Genomic DNA, 13,461 nt, shown 5'->3' on the forward strand with positions numbered 1-13,461 from the left:
GCCCCAGGAAACACGGCTCACACGGTCTCTTCGCCAGTTTACGGCAAGGAAACCGAGGTTCAGAGATTGTGGGTGCCCCACGTGATTCTCACAAACACTGCACTCTCCCAGGCCCCTCTTTTAAACACTTTTAAAATGAGGTGACATTCACATCGCATGAAATTAACTATTTCAACGTGAATAATGTGGTGGCATTTGTGCATTCACAGTGCTGTGCACCCACCCACGCCGTCTGGTTTCAAAAGGCATTCATCTCCCCAGAAGAAATCTCCCGTCCTCATTAAGCAGTTACCCCTCCTTGGTATCCCCCAAGCCCCTCTCCTGGGGTCCGAAGAGGGACTTGCCAGTGAGCGGAGCTCTGATAATAAGGAATCAGGCACCCACTGCTGGTCCAGGCCTGGGTTGGTTTTCCACCCAGCAGAGGTGGCAGAGCCAGGAGGGTCTGGGAGCGCTACAGGGGAGCCCCATGCTTGCCGCCGGAGCCCTGCCCCGAGCTTCCCCACCAGGGGGCAGCAGAGAGCTTTCCAGAACCCGCCGTGGGGCTGGAGGGAAGCCGCGGCTCAGAGCTGCTGACAAACCTCATGTTGACCCCAGACCGCTGTCTCTGTGGGTTGGGCTTGGGAATTGGAGAGGAGGCCGCATGATTGGAAACATGAAGACGGCACGGCCTGGCTGGAGCAGCGGGAAGCGCCGTCACGGTCACTGAGGACACAGACCTCCTGCCTGCCGGGCCGGGCCTGCAGCCATTCCTCTCGGGGTGGGGTCTGCAGTTCCGGGTTGCTCTCAGCCCCCGACTTGCCTCAGAGTCCTGGGGGCTTTGGGACTGTGCCTCCCCATTTCCACCCACCCTGGCTGGTGCCATCAGGGGCCTGGATCCTGGGATCCTGTTCCTCTCGGGCAGCAGAGCATAGGGGACCAGAGGAAATGGTGGGTCTTCAAGCCCCACATTCAAACCCCAGCCCACCACTCACAGTCTGGGGGTTCGGGGTGAGGGAGTTGATTTCTCTGAGCCCCAGTTTGGTCACCACTAAAATGAGACTGACATACTGGGGCAGAGTGCCAGCCCCAGGGCCAATAGAGGCCTGTTTCCTACTAACAATACTTCTTACTCCTAAGAAAAGCTCCAACAACCACACGCTATGGAACACTCAACCCAGGTCAACTTGTCAGAGACATGTGAACCAGAGCAACTCCATCTTGAATGGGGGCTGGGTAAAGTGAGGCTGAGACCTGCCGGGCTGCATTCCCAGGAGGTTAGGCATTCTTAGTCCCAGGATGAGATAGGAGGTCGCACAAGATACAGGTCATAAAGACCTTGCTGATAAAGCAGTTTGCAGTAAAGAAGCCGGTCAAAGCCCACCAAACCCAAGGTGGCCACGAGAGTGACCTCTGATTGTCCTCACGGCTCATTATATGCTAATTAGAATGCATTAGCTGCTAAAAGACACCACCACCAGCACCATGACAGTTTACAGATGCCATGACAACGTCTGGAGGTTACCTTATAAGGTCTCAAAAGGGAGGGGAGAAACTCTGAGTTCTGGGAATTGCCCACCCTTTTCCTGGAAAACTCATGAATAGTTCACCCCTGGTTTAGCGTATGATCAAGAAATAACCATGAAAATGGGCAACCAGCAGCCTTTGGGGCCGCTCTGCCTATGGAGTAGCCATTCTTTTTTTTTTTTTTTTGAAATGGAGTCTCGCTCTGTTGCCCAGGCTGCAGTGCAGTAGCGTGATGTCGGCTCACTACAACCTCCGCCTCCCAGGTTCAAGCAATTCTCCTGCCTCAGCCTTTCTAGTAGCTGGGATTACAGGAACCCGCCACCACGCCCAGCTAATTTTTTGTATTTTAGTAGAGACAGGGTTTTGCCATGTCGGACCAGGCTGGTCTCGAACTCCTCACCTCAGGTGATCCACCTGCCTCGGCATCCCAAAGTTATGGGATTATAGGAGTGAGCCACTGTGCCTGGCCAGAGTAGCCATTCTTTTATTCCTTTTCTTTCCTAATAAACTTGCTTTCACTTTATGGACTCGCCCCGAATTCTTTCTTCTGTGAGATCCAAGAACCCTCTCTTGGGGTCTGGATCGGGACCCCTTTCCAGTAACAAACTTGCTTAACCTCTCAGACCCTTCGTCTCTTCATCTGTAACCAAAGACAAAGCCTACCCCAAGGTTCCAAGAGTGAGGAGAGAATGCATGGGAAACGAGGGGCACAGAGTTGGTGTGCAGAACCAGGCAGCCAGTCCCTTTGTTCTGTGGTGGGTGGAGGTCAGGGCTCGGCTGGCTAAGGCCTAAGCCCACTGGTCTCCAGCCCTGCTCTGCCCGTCGGAGGCTGGTTCCCGGGCAACAACCGCCGCAACAACAACCCCCTTCAGCAAAGTGGGCATGAGATGAAGAGATGTCCAGTGGGCACGTGCCCAGCTCTATGCAGCCAGTGGTCTCACAGCCCAGAAGCCAGCTGCCCCGATTTTAGAAGGAGGCGGCCATGATCCCCAGGTTAACTCAGTCACCTTCCCACACACATTCAGCAAGCGCCCACTGCATGGGCTGCAGAAACTGCCTCAGGCAGGTGCAGGGAACTCCAGGAGTGTTCCAGGCCCTCCCAGAGGTGCTCCTGGGACTGCAGCTGAAATCACACTCCTTGTTGGGGTCCCTGGAGACTCTCCCCTGAACAGAGATGGAAAGAGCCTTGCCCAGGGTCACACAGCCCCCTCTCCTGACTCAGAGGCAAGGGAGCTCCGCCCAGCACAGCCGCCTCCACTCTCCTGGAGCCCACGTCCTTCCCTGTACTGGTTCCTCCAGGGGTAAATATCGGCCGAGTCCAAGTTGGACCCTCATTTTGGATGAGGGAGCCGAGGCTCAGAGAGGAAGGGTCACCATCCCAAGGGTATGGAATGATCAGCATCCCAAGGGAACTGGCTGCCCTGCTGCTGTTCCCTTGAATGGAGAGAGCACCATCTCCACTCAAGAGAACAGTAGGGCCACCCAGTTCTAGGCAGGATTGGGCAGCATACAGGCCACCATCCCAAGGGTGCCCAGCAAGTCTGCATCAGCCTTACCTTCGCCACGGAGCCCAGGAGTTGAGAGGAGGTGGTTTACGGCCCAGCGTGAGGCCAAACTCTCTCCTGAGCAGGGTTCTCCGGAGATGGGAGAGGCCACCTCAGGCAGAAGTGAGCTCCCCGTCTGCAGAGGGGTTCAAGCAGGCCACAAGGGTCTCCCACGTGAGTGGAGAAGTGTGTCCGGGTGACACTGTTTGGGCATAAAGGTGCCCTTGGACTCCAGTTGGCACCATCAGTGATCCAGACTGTGTTTCCAGGGAGCTTGGCCGCAGTCAACTCACACGCCCTGTGTCCAGCGCCCAGCCTGGGGAGCAGGGTGTGGGTCTTAGGCCGGGCAGCTGGCGAGACCTGTGCACCGGCAGCAGGGTGGGGTCTATGCAAGCTCAGGGGCAGGAAACAGGCTTGAGTCCAGGCTCTGCCTCTCTCTGACTCGGCCTGACCCAGAGCACCCGGCAGTGGGCTCCCGATTGTATGCCTTGCCCCTCTGCGAGCCTCAGTTTTCTCAGCTATAAAATGGGGCAATGAGATGTACCTTGCTGAGCTACTAGGAAGATCAACAGCATCGTAGGAAACATTTAGCACATTTTCCAGGGCTTGTCAGGTCCTCCAGGGTTGATGGAAAAACACAGCGAAAAGAATAATATGCCTCCCCCCAGATGGAAGTGCAGGCAGGCGGAATTCTAAACTGACTCTGCGTGCCTCCTTCCTCTTCAGCACAGGTGAGTCTGGGCTGTGATAGGATTATCACTTCTGCAAGTAGGTTGCAGTACGTGGGAAGGGTGAAGAGGTCTGCAGATGTAATTAAGGTCTCTAATCAGTTGACTTGGAGTTATTCAAAGGAAGATGATTGCAGATGGGCTTGGCCTAATCAAGTGAGTCCCGTGTAAGAGGGTTCAGCCTTCTCTGATTCTCCTACTGGCCTGGAAGTAAACAGCTTCCAGGCTGCGCAGCACAGTAAACAGTGGGCTCCCCACAGAGAGGCCAGCCCAGTAGGGGCTGCAGGCTCTCTAGGAGCTCAACGGTCCCCAGCTGGCAGCCCTCAAGCACACGGGACCCCAGACCTACAACGGCACGGAGCTGAATTCTGCCAACAACCACGTGAATTTGGAAGGATGCTGAATCGTGGGGGAGATCACAGCCCAGCTGGCACCTCAATTACAGTTTGTGGTGACCCTGGGCAGAGAATCACATGAGGCTTCTGACCCAAAGAAAGGGGCGTTGCTTTAGGCTGCTAAATTTGTGATAATTTGGTACACAGCATAGATAGCAAATACAAGGCCAAGCCTAGGAATGGGGAGGCCGAGCCCCAGGCATCCCTCCAGCCCTGAAGGACTCATGGTGGGCGGTAGCCAGGCAGCCCTTCCCGAGGTCGCCTCCTCGCCTGCCCACTTACCTGTACCAGCAGGTCCAATCCTCAAACTGAGGTCTTCATGTTCAGCTCCCACACCAGGAATTAAGGAAGAAGGGAGAAGGAGGAGTAAGGCAGGAGAATGGGGAATTGGGGTAGCCAAGGGCTGGGGCATGAGCAAAGGAATAGCAGGTGCGGCCAGTTAGAGTAAGCCAGAGAACTGCAGGGGCAGCTGGTTCTAGGCAGGACTGGGCGGCACCCAGGCCACATCCTCGTTTCTGCGATAACAACACAGAAATTTCTACCGCAGCCTCTGATGGACCGCGGGCAAAGTGTCCACTTCACCTCTGATGGACCGCGGGCCAAGTGTCCACTTCACCTCTGATGGACCGCGGGCCAAGTGTCCACTTCACCTCTGATGGACTGCGGGCCAGTCCTTCATAGGGCATAGCCAACTGGGGGCCTCTCGAGGGCACCCAGGGGTGTTGCCAAGTTCTTTAGCTTAATAAACACGTGAACTGAGGGGCCCTCAAGCCGCTTGCTGGAGCCGCTCCCACTCTGTGAATTGCACTTTTGCTTCTTCAGGAAATCTGTTTTGGTTGCTCCGTTCTTCTCTTGCTTGGTCTCTTGTTGCTTCTCTTGTTGCTTTGTGCGTTTTGTTCAACATGCCAAGACCCTGGACAACTCACAGTAATGACCTTCCATCGGGGAACAGGGGGGCAGGTGTTGGGACCCCTGGCCTCCACCCTCCACCCAGCTGTGTGACCCCAGGACAGCCTGGGCTTCAGGTGGCCTTCTCTGCAGAGCAGAGGGCACATGTCCTGAGCCCTGGCGTGGGCGTCCTGCGAGCACAGCCTCCTGTCCTGGACCCTGTTCGTCCGCTGCCGTGCTCACCAGGCCAGCCCTCAGTAACCCGCCAGAGCCAAACACAGGATTTCACAACCCGGGCCACTTTGGCCTGGGTCTGTGCGGCATCCCAGGAAAAGAGAATTCCAGTGCCAGGAGATCTCCAGGAAGCAGGGCGTACCTCGTCCCTCCCATAGCAAACACGGCAGCTCCTCGTCTGTGACGGTTCCGATAAGCCCAGACTGCAGGATGAGGAGACCTCTGGGGACTCATCCGCATGGGGAGGGCTGGGTTTCCAGAGAAGTCTGAGAGGGGAGGCAGTTTCACAATGCCAGCACCCCAGGCTTCAGGCCAGGCCCAGCCCCTCTGGGGAGGATAGCCAGTGCCAGTCCCCTTGCCCTGTCCCCAGAGCCTCAGGGACTCCAAGACGCCCAGGGGCAAGCCTCTCCCTTCACCTCCTGACCCTTGTCGGCCCCAAAGGGGAGCCCCTGTGTGCATCCCCACCTCCTATGCAGGAACGCACACCAGACTGGCTATCTCCGGGCCAGCAGGGAGGACCCCGCTGTGTGGTCACGGCTCACACTGTCGGGCCCTGTGAACACACCCGTTCCCGACACGGCCTGGATCCAGGGCAGAGTGCAAAGCTGGGCCGGTTCTGACCTAAGCCTTGTTTCCAGCACGAGCTTCGGGGGCCCCACCCGGGATGGGCCATGGTGACGGAGGAGGAGTGATGTTACCTTCCCACATGGATCCCACATGCTCTGGGACAGCCCTCCCTGTGCCGGGGGAAGTGCCCTGGAGGGAAGGAGGCCCTGGGACCACTGTGAGCTCAGCCTTCAGCCTTATGGGAGCTTCACCCCAAGCCCCTGACCCTGTAGGGACAGATCAAAGGAACCTCCAGAGCCACCTATGCTCTGGGGCCCCACTGGTGATCAATGCTCTTAGCAAAGGAGAGATGGTATCGACCTCAACCTGACCAGGGCTTTCTGCTTTACCTAACAGCGGACGTAAGAAGCATTCCACTCAAGTTCAAGAGCAAGGCTCATCGTGTGGTCAACATTATACTGGAAGTCCCAGACAACGCAGCAAAACAAGGAAAAAGAAATCGATTCAAAGAATTGTTAAAGAAGAAACAAACTGACATGATTCACAAATGACAGGGTTGTTTACCCAGAAAATCCAAGACATCCCAGACAGCTTTTAGGGTCACTAAGAGGCCAAGTTTCCTGGGAAAAGAGTAAACAAAAGTCAATTCCATTCCCACAGACCTGGAACAGTGAGTTGGGAAATGCGATTATAACAATTACGCAATGTTAAATATCAAGAAGATAGACACTATGTATGATGGTTAATATTGTCAACTTGATTGGATTGAAGGATACAAAGTATTGATCCTGGGTGTGTCTGTGAGGGTGTTGCCAAAGGAGATTAACATTTGAGTCAGTGGGCTGGGAAAGGCAGACCCACCCTTAATCTGGGTGGGCACCATCTGATCAGCCTCTCACGTCCTCCTCAAAAACCCATTCCTGCCACATAACAAACCCAAAGGTGGAAAGCAAAAATGATGTTAACTTCTTTAAAAAATGAGGCTATTGGCCAGGCGTGGTGGCTCACGCCTGTAATCCCAGCACTTTGGGATGCCAAGGCAGGCAGATCACCTGAGGTCAGGAGTTTGAGACCAGCCTGGCCAACATGGTGCAACCCCATCTCTACTAAAAATACAAAAATTAGCTGGGCAGGGTGGCACATGCCGGTAGTCCCAGCTACTTGGGAGGCTGAGGCAGGACAATCGCTTGAACCCGGGAGGCAGAGCTTGCAGTGAGCCAAGATTGCGCCACTGCACTCCATCTGGGCAACAGAGCACAACTCTGTCTCAAAAAAAAAAAAAAAGATATCGTCGTGAGCCACAGTGGGAAAGAATTTCTCAAACAAGGCACCTAGAACATAAAAGGAAAAGATGACTAAGTCTGGCTATATTAAAATTACAAACCACTGTGTGGAAAAGACACCCTGGACACAGAAAAGACACCATGGACACAGAAAAGACAGGCCCCGAGCTCGGAGAAGATACTTGCAGCACAGGTTTTAGTCAGGGCTCTCCAGGGAAATGGGGCCAATAGGATATATATATATATACACACACACACATACACACACACACACACACAGACACACAGGTAAATATGTACACTTATACATCATATGCATATATGTTCATACACATAGATACACACACACACATACGGAGATTGATTACGGGAACTCAAGTGACTGTGGAGGCAGAGAAGTCCTATGAGATGCTGCCTGTGAAGCTGGAGACCAGGAGAGCTGGTGGTGTGATTCCAGGTCTGACAGTCTGAGGACCAGGGCAGCTGATGCTCAAGGGCAGGGGAAGACAGATGTCCCAACTCCACAGCAGACAGGGAGAGGATTTGCCCTCCCCTCACCTTTTTGGCCCATCTGGACCCTCAAGGAATGGGATGATGCTGCCTACCCTGGTGCTGATGAGGGCAGCCTTCTTTAATACTATGGATTCAAACGCTAAACTCTTCTAGAAGCGCTCTCACACCCCCCACCCCCAAGAAATACTTTACCAGCCCAGTCAAGCTGGCACAAAATTGACCCTCACCACATGTATGCATGGTGCGCTACGTGGAATATATAGAGTTTATCATGTGCACGTGTGTAATACAGAATCTAATAGATTTCTTATGACATTTTATGTATGTATAACATCTGCAAACATCATATGTAACAAAGTACATGCAAGCATTTGTGTAATACAGGATCTAATGTGTCAGATATGACATTTTATGTATAACATCTGCAAACATCATGTATAACCAAGTACACGCATACACACGTACAGTTACAGACGTATTGATTAATGATGGGATACATTCTGACAAACACGATGTTAACGCGTGTTTGTGTGAACATCGTGGAGTGCTTATACGCACCTAGATGGTCTGGCCACTGTACACTGGGCAGAGGGCAAAGCCTCTTGCTCCCAGGCTGCACGCCTGCATGGCGTGTGACTGTACTGAACACCACAGGCAGCTGTCACAGCACGGGAAGGATTTGTCTAAACATTGAAAAGGCATAGGGAGAGTTGGGGCAGCCCTCCTAGAGCTGTCCCTGCACCCTCAGTGCTCATCGTTGGCCAATCTCCTCTACACATGGGGAACGAGGGACAGGCCTATGGCCACAGGGCTGGGAGCCACCCTGGCTCCACTGCTCAGAGCTCATTGCTGTGGGAAGTCAACCCCTTGGAGTCCTGGCTTCCTGCTCTGCAAAATGGGGACAGTGATGCTGATGTCAGAGGTTCCTGTGAGGGTCATGTGAGGGTGTGTTTGTAAAGAACAAGCCCTCAATACACAGTGCTGTTACTGTTAGCTTTTTTTTTCTTTTTTTTTTGTTTCTGAGACAGGGTCTCACTATGTTGTCCAGGTTTGTCTTGAACTCCTGAGCTCAAGTGGTCCTCATGCCTCAGCCTCCTGAGTAGCTGGGACCATGGCTGTTTCACAGCACACCCAGCTGTTGTTGTTGTCTTTTTAATGGAAAAAGCCTGGACAGGAGAGACCGGCGTGCATGGGCAGTAATCTATCCACCCCCGTGCATGGGCTGCACTCTACCCTTGGCCTGGTGGGCTCCTACCCACCCTTCAGGACCCCATGTGAATGACCCCTTTATAAGCCTTTTCTGCCTGCACCATCCCCTGGCAGTTCCCCCACCTGGCTCTCTACACTCCCGAGTAGTGTTCATTGCACTGAATTGCCACCCACCTGTTTACCCAGCTCCTCCACTCCATGAGGTCCCGGAGCCTGGAGTGGGTCTCGCTCACCATCACCTGCCCACCAGCACAGGGTCCGCGCCTAGCAGGCGTTTGTTGAGGGAATAAACAAGCCCAGGCGCGGGTGTAAGAACTCCTGAAGGACGGCAGGTTCCACGAGTATTGAAATCCCCTGAGAGGGACCTGCAAGGCAGGCAGAAAGCTTTGCCCGGGGCTGGGGTTTGGAAGGAGGCCTCGGCCTCCGAGGTCCAGTGGCAGGTGTGTCCCATGTGGTTGGGAAAGGGTTCTGAGTGTGCAGGAAGATATCCCATGAAGGGAAGCTCTGGAGGCTTCTGCACTGAACGGAATGTTCTTTGCTCTTTCTCAGAAGTCCCTGCAGCCCCTTTCCTGACTGGACCTTTTGCAATGAGTGATTGTCGTGAGCATTTTCCACCGGGGATGGACCCACCGGCTCTGCTGAATTTCCTGCTGCAGAAATCGTGGCCAGGCTGCTTTTGTTAACTGCATGTTTGACAAATGAATATTCTCGAACACCCGCTCTGAACAATGGCCTGCGCTTCTTGGTGGGCAGTTGGGGCCGCTGCCATTTTAGGGACAAGGTGCATTACAGAGATCGCATGGTCACAGCCCCTTCTTGCAGCTGAGGCCCAAAGAGGGGAAGGGCAGAGCCTGGACACCCCTGCAGCCTCCAGCTTCCCCACAGCACCTGTGGTGGCGTTCCCATGGTAACCCTGGGGGTCAGCAGGCAGGGGCATCAGCCGTCGCTGGGAGGCTGCAGCAGGAGCCAGGGCGGTGCCAGCCAGGTTGCTCCATGCCACCAATCTCCCCTCATCACCTGTGTCCATCTTGACGCGCCGTGTGTCTCACTAACCCTTTATTTCTCTGTTGCGTGAGGACCCTTGGTGCACAGCTCGGGGGAATAAAAATGGCATTGCAATTTGGGGCCAAAATGAAAGGGCAGGCGTTCTTTACCTGTTGGTCTGGCCGAAAGTCTAGTTCCGCACTCCAGGAGGCCTGTCTCAGTTTCCAGTCACCGCCATAACAAGTTACCCCGGTTTAGTGGCTTGAAGCAGCAGACGTGCCTCCTGTCACAGTTCTGGAGGCCAGGGGTCCAAATCAAGGCATCATCGGCAGGGCCATGCCCTCGGAAGGTGGGGAGAGGACCCTGCCTGCCCCTCCCAGGCTGCTGGCGACCCACAGCGCTCCCCTTTCTGCAGTGTCTTTACAAGGCCTTCTGCTCTGCGTGTCTGTTCCAACCTCCCTCTGCCTCTGTCTCCTAAGGACACTTGTGGTGGCGTTTAGGGCCTACTCAGATAGTCCGGGATCATCCCTCCATCCCAAGTCCCTGGGCTGAATCTCCGTATTCCTATGAGATCACAGGTGCTGGTTCCAGGTTCCCGGCACGAAGTCCTAGGGGGCCATTTTCTGGCTGGCCACCAGGGATGCGCTCCAGATGAGCCAAGGGAGGGGCTTGAAGCCCTGGTGGATTCGAGAAGCAGGAGGCAGCAGGATGCAGAGCGGTGGGAGGCAGAACAGGGGAGGGTTGGCCTGAGGGAGCTGGTCTGCGGGAGGTGGGTGACGCCACTCCTGAGGCTGGGGAGGGCTGTGCGTGGCCAGGGTGGTCAGGTCCAAATTTCAAGGGGTACCTGCCTCTTGATGGGGCAATGAGGTCATGGAGGTCATCAGCCCCAGGCAGTGGCCGGGAATGGAGACATGGACCCAGATGAACTGGAAGCATGTTTACCCCGTTTCCCAGGGAAGGACGATTCAGGGCCACCTCCAGCCTCCCCACAGCCACCCCAGCACCCCCAGCTGCCGTGTTTCACCATGGCCGGAATCAGCATGGATTTACAGTGCATTTCCCAAGCCACTGCTTGCGTCTGCTGCATGACCCTACGTCCCTGTGGTTTTCTTATCTAGCATTTTGATGGGGAGTGGGGGAAGGGTGGCGGGTGTCGCTTAGTGAAAAAATATGCCCTTCTGTGGCAGGCAGCTCTGTGCTCCGCGGCTGGCTCTCCTATGCTCTTATCCCTGGGAGACTGTCTGTCCTCAGTTTCCCCACCTGTAATGTGGGATTGCGAACATCACAGAGGGGTTCCTTCCTCTCCCTCCCTGCCTTCCTCTCTCCTTCCTTCCTTCTTTCTGCCTCTCCTTCCCTCCTTCTTTCCCCTTTCCCTGCCTCTCTTCTCTCCTTCTATCCTTCCCTTTTCCCTCCCTCCCTTCCTGCTTTGACCATCTCCATGTGGAGGTGTGCATGACTAAGAGGAGCTGCCTCGTCTCTGTTGGGGTCTTGGTGACAGCACTGGGCATGGGGTGCTCCTGGAGGTTTGAGGGGCTCACTTCTATCCACCTCCAGAGCAGGTTTCCTTGTTCAGAGCAAGTGGACAGACTGACCCCCGGAGGGTCCCTGTCCACTTGTTACAGTGCAAAGGTCCCAAGCCCTCAGGGAGAAAGGAGGTCAGACACTGTTTGTCCTCTCCGGAGTCCAGACAGACAGGGCCCTGGTGCCTGGGTGTCTGGGCTGAGGTTGCAGGCTGGGGCTTGGGAAGATCAAGACCCTCTGAGTTTGCAAATTAGCTGAGGTTCAGAAGAAGCTTCAGCTATTGAAAGTAAAAATTGCTGGTGGAACTCTGTGGCTGAGATGCTGATGAATGAGTGATACACAGCTGAACAGATGGGCATTGTCAGCGAGGGAGAGGATCTTCTTTTTTGTGGGAAATAGTTTCATTTCTGGATAAGTTATTTTCTTCTTTTTTTCTTTTCTTTTTTTTTTTTTGAGACGGAGTCTTGCTCTGTCGCCCAGGCTGGAGTGCAGTGGAGCGATCTCAGCTCACTGCAAGCTCCGCCTCCTGGGTTCACGCCATTCTCCTGCCTCAGCCACCCGAGTAGCTGGGACTACAGGCGCCCGCCACCACGCCCGGCTAATTTTTTGTATTTTTTAGTAGAGACGGGGTTTCACTATGTTAGCCAGGATGGTCTCGATCTCCTGACCTCGTGATCCGCCCGCCTCGGACTCCCAAAGTGCTGGGATTACAGGTGTGAGCCACAGCGCCCAGCCGAAAAGTTATTTTCAAATAGGTGATTCTCTTGTCATCAACAGTAACTTGGAATTGAGGAAGTAAGGTTGTGTGTGTGTGTTGTGTGTGTGTGTTGTTGTGTTTTGTGGGCATGTGTGTGCCTGTGTTTTGTGTGTGTGAGAGAGGGGGAGAGAGGCTCTGGCTGCGTTGAGAACCTCCGTTTTCCTCTTACCAGTATGTGGGCGTCTTGGCAGGTCTGCGTGTCCAGGCCCGTCCCTCTTCTTTCTGTTTCTAGTAAAACCCCACAGCATTCCACTGTGCCAATGCCACTGGCTCAATCCATTCCTGCTGCTATCACAGAATACTGCGGCCTGGGTGGCTTACAAACAGCAGACAGTTCTTTCTCCCCGTTCTGGAGGCTGGAAAGTGCAAGTTCAAGGAGAAGTAGTTTCAGTGTCTGGTGAGGGCTGCATCCTGATTTGTGGATGGGCTGGAGAGGGCCACGTCCTGATTCATGGATGGGCTGGTGAGGGCCGCGTCCTGATTCGTGGATGGGCTGGAGAGGGCCGCGTCCTGATTCGTGGATGGGCAGGTGAGGGCCGTGTCCTGATTCGTGGATGGGCTGGAGAGGGCCGCGTCCTGATTCGTGGATGGGCTGGAGAGGGCCGTGTCCTGATTCGTGGATAGGCTGGTGAGGGCTGCATCCTGATTCATGGATGGGCTGGTGAGGCTGGTGAGGGCTGCATCCTGATTCATGGACGGGCTGGTGAGCTCCGTGTCCTGATTCGTGGATGGGCCGGTGAGGCTAGAGTGCAGTGGCATGATCACAGTTCATGGAAGCCTCAAACTCCCAGGCTCAAGCAATCCTCCCACCTCAGCCTCCTAAGTAGCTGGGACTATAGATGCATGTCACCATGCTTGCTAATTTTATTTTTTGTAGAGACGGGGGTCTCACTATGTTGCCCAGGCTGGTGTTGAACTCCTGGCCTCAAGTGATCCTCCTGTCTCAGCCTCACAAGATGCTGGCATTGTACACATAAGCCACAGCACCCAACTACAATGAAGATCTTGGCACATGAATTCTGTCTTTCCATGATTATATGCCCCAAGTCAGGTCTTCTGAAGTCATAAATTGTGAGGAGAAATCCAGTCCAGGGCCTTCCTGCACAGTCCCCTGTAGCTGGTGGGGCCAGGGAAGATGCTGTCTCAACTCTGGGTTGATAGAGCCATGTGCTGGCTGTGTGACCAGAGGCAAGTCACTTTCTTCTCTGACCCTCTGGTTTCTTATTTTTTTTTTTTCTGAGACAGAGTCTTGCTCTGTTGCCCAGGCTGAAGTGCAATGGCACAGTCTTGGCTCATTGCAAACTCTGCCTCCTATGTTCAAGCGGTTCTCCAGCC

Source organism: Pan troglodytes, chromosome 3, assembly GCF_028858775.2.
Source record: "Pan troglodytes isolate AG18354 chromosome 3, NHGRI_mPanTro3-v2.0_pri, whole genome shotgun sequence".
NCBI lineage: Eukaryota > Metazoa > Chordata > Mammalia > Primates > Hominidae > Pan > Pan troglodytes.